Here is a 10,948-nt window from a genome sequence, read left to right as displayed (position 1 = left end):
CAGTGACTGTGTAAGTTTCACTTCCTTATTATAGAAACTGGTCTGATCTGAACAACAAGTGTTGCTGCTGTGAATGGGGCCTGCCAGCTCTAACACACGTTGGTTACACCCATCTTCATAATGTAGATCTAAAGGGGAGGGAACACAGAACGATATGGACAGACAGGAGGTGCTGAGCTAGAGAGCAGGAAGAAGAGGAAGGGCTTTCATGCTGTGATTCATTCCAGAAAGCAGGAAGAGGCTCTGTGTTTAATTGTTTTTTGTTCAAACCTTTAACTAAATAATATAAATGTCAATAACTGGATGCCTCTCTATTCTTTTTGTTAATCTGCTAAATGAATAGTTTGTTTCTTTTAACAATTCAAATAGCAGAAATGAACAGCTGACAGCTTGTCAGACTCAGACTGTAAACCATAGAGACAGTTTATATATACATTTAGTCAGGGCAGTGCAGAGATGTTTAAAGGGGCGGGTGCTCACAGTTAAAAAGGGCACATAGAAGCAGGCTGAAGAACAACAACCCACATTCATCAAGAATCTAATATGGAATCACATCACACTACATCACTGTCATCAGGTGGGCACAATGCAAAGCAAACGTAGCCTATTTTTTACCTGATGGGGTACAATGTTGCTGTTTGGGGGGTTGCTTCTGCTCTTGCTGCTGATAGTGCTGGAGGGCAGGGCTGTGTTGATCTGAGACTGTAGAGATTAAACAGTCCACAGGAGAGAGGGTAGCTGATTAAACAAGTGTTATGAGATAATAATAAAACGCAAAGATTGGTCACGGCGCTTGGAACCATAAGGCAACAAAACTGGGAAATAAACTAAGCTCTGCCTGTGAATCACTCTTTGCCTCTCTTCTTCCTTCCATCTCCTCATCTCATCTATCACATTCCACTTGCTGTCCATCTGAGAACGAGGCACAGTTTGCTATTGAATCCATCTATTATTTAATTATACATTTTAACAACTCTTGCACCTAATCCCCTTAGGCAGAGCAATGAAATGCACAGCTTTGGAGAACCGATCGATGATGGTCAGAATAACTGTTACCTGAGGATGGTGGGAGACCAGTGATGAAGTCCAGTGCGATATGAGACCAGGGGCATCTAGGAACGGGCGAAGGAGGCCAGCAGGAGGTGAAACCTAAACTGGAAAAAACTAACACAACACAGAACTGAAACCTAAAATGGAGATGCAGGGAGACGACACAGAATGATGCAGGAAAAAACACAGATGAACCGGCGAGGAGCACACGAGGACACATAGTATAAATACACACAGGGGGAGACATGGAATGGCAAAGACACAGCTGATCCTAATTGACTACACGAGACAGGGGAAATGTGAGCGGAACACACTAACATAAGACATGGACCTTCACAATAAAACAGGAAATGCACAGAGACACGGTACAGACACTAAATAGAGGGGAACACAGAAACCAAACTCTAAGAACTAACTAAGGCTACGTTCACACTGCAGGCGAAAGCGCATTAAATCCGATTTTTTTGACCCTATGCGACCCTATATCCGATCATGCTATGACAGTGTGAACGGCACAAATCCAATATTTTCAAATCTGATCTGGGTCACTTTCACATGTGGTACTGAATACTGAATCTGAATATGCAAATTAGGGGAAATTTACATCAAATTAAATGAGTAATGGCTGATTTGATGACCAAAATCAATGATGGTACTTAGAAACACATGACATTACACATTACATTTTCATGCAGTTAGAAGTTTGAACCTGCAGCTTTATTAAATGAACACCTGGTATCCAACAAGAGTTTAGTTTAAACTTTAGGAACAAAAAAGTAAGAACCAACAGAATTAAACAAAGAACCAACAGCACAGGAAAGTTTAATCTTCATGAAAAACACATGCAGTGACTTCAACGTCCACAATAACACAATGTGTTTGGGCTTATGTGTGTCAGTTTCCAGCTTTAATCTTATGTAACAAGACCTCTTTATAGGTCAATAGAGGAATGAAGTCATTGTTGAACTACAGCTTGTGTGTGTGTCACCTCCACAACCTACAACAATAAAATATGATCTTTGAGTAGTGATATGGGAGTAAAATATACCATACTGATGTGAATAGGAGGTCATCTTTTCCCTCGGCTGTTAGGGTACCTGGGTCGTTGACCCAGTGTTTTGTGTTTGTGGTTTTTTGAGTCTTGTTTAATCATTATTCTGTTCTCTGTGTATCTTATGTTTCCTAGTTATCAGAATCAGAATACTTTATTAATCCTTCAGGATTAATAAAGTATTCTGATTTACTTTATTAAATCAGAATTCAAGGGCTTACGCTCTTGAATTTATTCAGTATTTGTTGTTTAGGTTGTCTTGGTTAGTATTTGGTCCCGTTCATGTCTTTGTCTCGTGTCTTCTCTCGTCCCTTGCTCTCTGTCCTTTTTGCTCTGCTGCAAACGGAAAAAACTGGAGCTTCTGGTCTTGGCCAGATCTCTTTTGAAAAAGACATTTTAAAGTCAATGAGACTTTTTACCAGATAAATAAATAAAGAATATAAAAGTCTTCTACTTTATGATGGAAATGTTCTTTCTGGCTCAAAATGACATCATTTATCTGAATCTGTAGAAGAAGAAACAATCTCGGAAAGTCACTTTACTCTGTGTCTCACTGGATGTTCAACGTTTTTAAACAAAAGAGAAAAAGAGAAGCATTCTTTGATTTTAGTCTGTTAGCCCACAAGCTGAGTTTTTATCAGAGTCCTGCATGAGTCAGTGTTATTTCACTGAGACTGTCATGATCCAAGCCGCCAGGAACACACAGGCACAAATGTAATCTTTAAAAAAAAAAAGGGTTTTATTATACCCCAAAAAGGACAAAATGATTACAAAAATTCAAAATAACAAAAAATAAAGTTTGTAAGAACCAAGTGGGCCCATAAAAGAGGTTACCTTAACAGACCGCTACTCAAAAATCACTTAACAAAAACATAACTCAAACTGACCTGCCCAAATGAGAAACAGCTCCAGTTATATAGCAAATGAATAAACCATTATATAAACCAAAGGTGAAAACTAAAGGGATAACAGATAACCATCATTCAAGAAGAACCCCATTCCCCCTGCATGATCACAATAGATGGTCCAGTCCACTTTATTGGCTTCTGCATTTAAACCAGCTCCACCCTCAGCCTCCTCTTTCAGCCAAACCAGGAAGGACTGGAGCGGAGGTCAGGTAACTGAGAAAGAGCAGAAATATAATCAATATAACATACCTATATAAAATAACAAACAATGCAAAGCAAAGTCTATGCCACCATTTGGGCTATAGTTTAGTGCTGTCATGCATTACAGGTAACCTCAAAATATCAAATTAGTTAACTTATGATCACAGAAACTTTAAAGCATAACGTAAACATAAGACAAAAGACCAAATGAATATTACCTAAGTGTCTCAGTTGTGTGGTTGCATGCACCCATCACACACTCCCCCCCTTCAGCAGTGAGCTGGAACAGCGAGAGAGATAGTCCGCTGTGCAGTTGTTCCTGCCTGCGATATGCTGAATGGTAAAACGGAATGGCTGCATCGCAAGGTACCATCTGGTAATTCGTCCATTCGTATCCTTCATTTTCTCCAACCACTGGAGCGCCTTGTGGTCAGTTTCCAGTGTAAATTCCCGGCCTAGGAGGTAATACTTGAGGGAATCAAGTGCCCACTTGATTGCTAAAGCCTCCTTTTCCACCGTCGAGTATCTCGTCTCTCTTGGGAACATTTTACGGCTAATGAAAGCCACTGGGTGTCGCTCATTGGGTGGTCCCTGTAGAAGAACAGCCCCCAGACCCCTGTCAGAAGCATCAGTTTGAAGAATAAAAGGTTTCTCAAAATCTGGGGTATACAAGACTGGAGTCTTACTGAGGGATTGCCTGATGTCCTGGAAAGCTGCCTCAGCCTCCTCCGTCCACTGAATCTGGTTAGGGCACCTAGAACCTGTTAGATCAGTGAGGGGAGACGCCCTGGCAGAGAAATGAGGGATAAATCTGTGGTAGAACCCTGCCATGCCAAGAAATGATCTAAGTTGTTTCCTTGTCTGTGGCAAACTGCAGGATTCAATGGCGCTGATTTTGCTCACTTGTGGTTTTATCACCCCATTACCTATGACAAATCCCAGGTATTCAGTTTCAGCCTTGGCAAAAACACATTTTGCCGACTTAGCAGTCAGCCCAGCTTCTCTGAGACGCTCTAGTACCTTTTCTAGATGTTTGAGGTGCTCCTCCCAGGTTTGGCTGTAAATCACAATATCGTCCAGATATGCTGCCGCGAACTCTGACAAACCACACAGTACCCGATCCATCAGCCTCTGAAAGGTTGCAGGGGCTCCATGCAAACCAAAAGGCAGGACTGTGAATTGGAATAGCCCCCATGGTGTCCGGAAGGCAGTCAGTTCCCTTGAGCGCTGAGTAAGTGGCACCTGCCAATAGCCTTTGCAGAGATCCAGAGTCGTCAGGTACTGGGCTTTCCCAAGTCGCTCAATCAGATCATCAACCCTAGGTGTAGGGTATGAATCGAACTTTGAGATGGCATTCAAGTACTTGAAATCAATACAAAACCGCAGGCTACTATCCTTCTTTGGGACCAAAACCACTGGGTTGCACCACTCGCTCTTAGATGGTTCAATGATCCCTAGAGACAACATTAAATCCACCTCCTTCCTCAAAGATGTTAACAGCCGCTCTGGAATCCTATAACTCATACGTCTCACAGACGCTCCATCCTTTAATATAATGTCATGTTCAATAACATCCGTCCCCCCAGGATTCTCCTGAAACACCCCAGAGCTGCATAACTCTTTCACCTGAAGCTGTTTTTCTTCTGAAAGGTGATTAAGGTCCACCTGCTGGAGCACCCCTGAAGGAAGATACTGCTCCTCTACCTCTTCCTCCTCATGAATCTCCCTTATCAAAAGAACTTCTGCTCTCTTTGGCCTCTCCACCCACTCCTTCAGGAGATTTACATGCAAAACTCTACTGGAGCGAGAGTGACCCGGAGTTGCCAGCCGATAGGTGGTTTCTGCTGAATCTGAAAAGGTCCCTGCCATTTAGCTAACAGCTTACGGTCATCACTCGGAAGGAGTACAAGTACCTTTTGTCCAGGTTCAAATGACCTCTCCCGAGCTGACCGATCATACCAGACCTTCTGATGTTGCTGGGCAGCTCCCATATGAGCTTGGGCTAGCTCAGTCATCTTCTCAAGTCGCTCCCTCATCTGTATAACATATGAGATGACATTAGTAGCCCCTGCCCCACTTCGGTCACCCTCCCACATTTCTTTCAGCAAAGAGAGGGGCCCCCTTACTTCGTGACCATATAACAGTTCAAAAGGTGAGAAGCCAGTAGAAGCTTGGGGTACTTCTCTATACGCAAAGAGCAGATAAGGCAGCCACTGATCCCAGTCAGTACCAGTGTCATTCACAAACTTGCGCAACATCTGCTTCAGGGTCTGGTTAAAGCGCTCCGTCAGGCCATCCGTTTGAGGATGGTATGGAGTAGTCCTTAGCCCTTTGATGCCAAGAAGCTGGTGGACCTGCTTTAATAAAGTTGACATAAAATTAGTCCCACGGTCTGTCAGGATCTCACGAGGGAATCCCACCCTTGAGAAAAATTGCACCAGACAAAAAGCCACAGACTTGGCCTTTACAGATTTCAGAGGAAAAACTTCAGGGTACTTTGTGGCATAATCAGTTATTACCAGCATGTAACGGTTCCCTGCCCTGCTTTTCTCAACAGGTCCGACAACATCCATCCCCAACCGTTCAAATGGGGTGCTAATAACTGGCAAAGGCTGAAGTGGAGCCCTGGAGGGGGTTTTGATGGAAGTCTTTTGGCACTGAGGGCAGCTTTTACAAAATTGGGCCACGTCAGCACGCAGGCCCGGCCAGTGGAAATACTTCCTAATGCGAGCCATGGTTTTATGCTTCCCTAAATGTCCTGCCCACGGCACAGAGTGCCCCAAATTCAGTACCACCTCCCTGACTCCACTAGGAACCATCAGCTGTACCTGTGATCTTTGCCGGCGATAAAGAATGCCATCTTTCAGAAAAAATTCCTCACTGCTGTTAATATCTGGTTCCATCTCATGTCCTTGTTTTTTGGCTTTCTGAAAAAAGGGTGCTAATACTGGATCATTGTGTTGCATCTCAGTGATATTAGCTGGGACTTTAAAGTCCAAAGGCATCTCAGGTTCACAGACGGGAGATGCTTTCACAATAGTATGATGAAACTTCTCTCGCCTCCTCTCCCTGCGGGACTTGCGCAATTTCCCGGGTGCCGTCTCTAATTCTGCCTCATAAAATGGCAGAGCACTAAGGGTCTGAGTGGCATCTGCTGGCTTCCTAGCTTGAGCCCTAGTTACTGCAACATTGCATGTGTGGCTATAATCCAAAAGGTCAAACAGCACAGGTAGATCTCGGCCTAATATAACAGGGAATGGCAAATTATCCGCAACCCCAATATTCAGGAGATAAACCTGTCCTTGCACCTTGATGTATAGATCCGCTGTTGGATAAGGCTTTTCATCTCCATGAACACAACAAACAGGAATCGTTTCAGTCATATTAATACTATTTAAGGGGACAAACTGTCTGTGTACAAGAGTCTGTGTACTACCTGTATCAATTAGTGCCTTTAATGTATCACCATTAATCTCAACTGATGTCATCTTTAACCCTCTGTCTAATTTTATCTCAGAGTTATCATGGCTTCGGGGCACAAAGCACATTTGGGTTAATTTAGCTGAGTTTTCAGGGCACATGGGCTTTGTATGACCTTCCATACCACAAAGATAGCATACCAAGGTTTTGGCCGGGGACTTCAAAGACCCATCGGGTGAATGGCTATATGAAGCCCTACTCACATTGGCAGCTCGTCTCTGCGGGAGTGATTTCCGGCTGTCCTTCGTTTTCCAAGTCATAAAGCTCCAAGGCTGTCCCTTTTTCCGTGCCGCCACAAAAACATCAGCCAGCTTTGCAGCCTCTGCAGCAGAGGGTGGATTATGCTCTTTTATCCACACCTGCAACTCAGGAGATAGCATTCGTAAATATTGCTCAAGAATGATGATTTCCCCAATGTCCTGAACGGTTTTATCTTCAGGGTGGACCCATTTTACATAAAGCTCCTTCAGCCGTGCATACAACTCTTTAGGGCTTTCTGCAGGGTTTACATCAAGAGATCGAAATCTCTGCCTATAGGTCTCAGGATTGATATCATGTTTATAAAGAATAGCTGCCTTAACCTTATCATAATCCAAAGAATCATCAACATCCATATGTACATATGCACCTCTTGCTTTGCCCGTAAGCAGCGGTACAAGGTGAAAAACCCAATCATGTCTCCGCCACCGACAGGCCAGTGCAATGCGTTCGAAGGTAATCAAAAAATGTTCAATATCATCCTCGTTGGTAAGTTTTTGCAACTTAGGCTCCAGAAAATGGGACTGACCTGATAAACCAGTAGCTGATATACTAGGACCAGCTTGAGGAACAATGTCGTCATCTAGAGATTCTGGATCAGGTGATTCAGCTGCCTGACCTTCAGGCACTGGAGAAGTGCGGGCTTGTACTTCTACCTGTAACAACTGAAACTGGTGTTGAAGTGCTTTAAAATGTTCTTCTTGCTTTGCACTTTCCTCCTTCTGTTTAACCTCTCTGGCCTCCTGCTGCCCCATATGTGAACGGAGAAGAGAGATCAGATCCGATATCGTTGGTTCCCTACCTCGGCCCTCAGTGCTGTCTACCCCTCCAGAAGTTCCATTCTCCTCCTGTTCTCCATCGACTTGTCCTTCTGAGCCCATTTGCTGGCTTGGTACATCTCCTCGGACTGCTCTCGCACTCCGTGCTCCTCTGCATGGTTTGATAAGGAGTGGGGGGGAAAGAGAAAAAAAAACAAAAAAAACCTGTGCCTTTTTTGTGTGTGTATTTTTTCTTTTACACTGGCTGAATCCCACTGCTGCCACCAATTGTCATGATCCAAGCCGCCAGGAACACACAGGCACAAATGTAATCTTCAAAAAAATGGGTTTTATTATACCCCAAAAAGGACAAAATGATTACAAAAATTCAAAATAACAAAAAATAAAGTTTGTAAGAACCAAGTGGGCCCATAAAAGAGGTTACCTTAACAGACCGCTACTCAAAAATCACTTAACAAAAACATAACTCAAACTGACCTGCCCAAATGAGAAACAGCTCCAGTTATATAGCAAATGAATAAACCATTATATAAACCAAAGGTGAAAACTAAAGGGATAACAGATAACCATCATTCAAGAAGAACCCCATTCCCCCTGCATGATCACAATAGATGGTCCAGTCCACTTTATTGGCTTCTGCATTTAAACCAGCTCCACCCTCAGCCTCCTCTTTCAGCCAAACCAGGAAGGACTGGAGCGGAGGTCAGGTAACTGAGAAAGAGCAGAAATATAATCAATATAACATACCTATATAAAATAACAAACAATGCAAAGCAAAGTCTATGCTAGTGATGGGCAGATGAAGCTTCGTGAAGCACTGAAGCTTTTCATCCAATTGGTTCACCCCAGCGCAAAGCTTCTTGAAGCTTCATTTGCTCTAGTAGGACACCTACTGGACGTAAAAATAATAGCTGGCATGAATTTGAAGAGTGTGGCCTTTTGCACACAGCCTGTAAATGTCAACAACAAAAGGAGTGTGTAAAACATGTATATTGTAGTGATGGCAGTATACTGTGTATATTTATACTGGCAGTATGGAAAATGATTATTTGGAAATGCTTAAAATGCAAATGATCATTTACTGTGAGGTGAGGTGTGGTTGGGGTGTGGACAGTGGTTGTGCGGTTGTAACGTTGAGGTATGGACAGCTACACAGTCCTGCCTGTTCACATTTTATTCTGTAAAAACTAAATTTTCACTGCTTTTACGTCCTTTTTAGTGGGGAGAACATAGCTAGGATTTAATGATTTAACAAATCTTTTGAATCCTTTGTCCTCCACAATGCTAAATGGCTGGGAGTCCTCAATCACCATGCTGACCAGGTCTTCATCTATTTGAGATTGTTCTCCTGAGGAAAGACAATAAAGACAAAGCACAAATATAAATATCACACATGTAACTTATTACAGTTGTATAATATTGTTATATCATTTAGTAACATTACTGCATGCTATATTATCATGGCATTTGATGGCTCACCTGGTCTTGCTCCACAATCGGTGTTCCCCTTATTCTCATGCAAAGCTCTGTAGTGCCTAAGCATGGATGAGGTGTTGCTGTTATATCCCAGCTCCCTGGCACATAGCAAACACTTCACCTTGTACAAAAGTCAAGACAGCTTAACATAAATTGTATTGCAGCATCAGTATTATGAAAATACATCTTCTGTAGAAATTTACATACCTTGTTGGGAGGAATAAAATCACAATGTTCCCACACAGGGGAGGACATCCTCCTCTTCTTAGCTGGCTCCATTCTCTCCTGACTTTCTCTCCTCACTCTCATAAACCTCCAAACTCTCTCCAAACTCTCACTAACCGCAACTCTCCATCAAACACCCACATTTTGAATGAAGTCTGAGGGTTTATATCGCTGTCATATCTCGCGGCAAAGTTCGAACCACTTCATGAACCAGTCACGTGGTACAGCCGGGCAGCGAGGCTTCGGACGTCATCATTTTCAGCTCCTCCCATAAATGAAGCAAGCCTCGATACGCGCATCGTGGAAACGCCCCCTCAATTACCCGACACACGCTCCGAAGCCTCGATACAGAACGTCACATCACTACAGGTAACCTCAAAACGTCAAATTAGTTAACTTATGATCACAGAAACTTTAAAGCATAACGTAAACATAAGACAAAAGACCAAATGAATATTACTAAGTGTCTCAGTTGTGTGGTTGCATGCACCCATCACAGTGACCATCACAGTTTTACACACCTGTTCTGTATGACTTTGTCTCAGGTTTGCGGTGATATCCAGCACTCTGAGCTGATGGCAGATCTGGTCAGTCCACAGTAGCTTCAACCACTAAATTATCTCTAACACATCACCAAACCAAAGTCTTCCTGCTAAGAGTACATCAAAGGTGAAAAGCGAGCCTAGAATGTCATCATTTCTGCTCTCCTCTTTCTTCTTCTTCTACTTCTGGACCGCACACATCTGTCGCTGCCCTACTCAGGTCGATCTAATGAAAATCAGCCAGAAATAATAATCAGAAATCCAAATGTAGAATTTGTAGAACAAATGACTGACCAGTGATTAGTGTTTTACAGTGATTACGACAGAAAGCCTGTTTCTGCCACTGCTGCCAAGCATTTGCTCTTTTCAGCTTGTTCAATTGTGGAGGTTTTTACATTCTTTACCTTACAATATAAAGCACCTTGAGGCAACTGTTGTTTTTTGGCACTATATATAAATATAAATGAATTGAACTGGTAGCAACTTTATGAATGAGAAAATGAAAACAAGTGTCAGTCAGCTGGTTCATGTCCAGCAGGTGGGGAGGAATCAGTGAGTCTGTTACTCCAGTTACTTACTGAGAGGTAAAGTTAAAGAAAACGAGTTTCCTTCATCTCACTAAACCTGCCCACTAAACATGACCCTGAATGAACCCATATGTAAAGGACTGTAGGTTTTAAGCAGGCTCAGGTAATGGCAACACAATAGATGAGGAAAGTGGGGGAACTCTGACGACATCTAGTGGACATCTTGAAGATGACGGGTCTGAACAGAGAGCAATGCAGGTCTGTGGAGAAGATTGCAGCACACTGTGAAATATGAACTATGAATAATATCTACATCTGTAATGATGTAATCAAAATAGGCTCCATGTAGTTCAAGTTCTGTTACTGTACTTATGAAGCAAACTGCACACACAGAGTTGGCAAACATTGAGTTTACTTGCATTTAGGCAAAATGATATAAACACTTATCATG

Source organism: Aulonocara sp. 'chitande type north' Nkhata Bay, linkage group LG18, assembly GCF_057382095.1.
Source record: "Aulonocara sp. 'chitande type north' Nkhata Bay isolate Kocher_YH1m ecotype deep benthic linkage group LG18, A_spYH_male_GT1.1, whole genome shotgun sequence".
Lineage (NCBI taxonomy): Eukaryota > Metazoa > Chordata > Actinopteri > Cichliformes > Cichlidae > Aulonocara > Aulonocara sp. 'chitande type north' Nkhata Bay.
The sequence above is the reverse complement of the archived record's forward strand: the minus strand, read 5'-3'. Positions refer to the sequence as shown.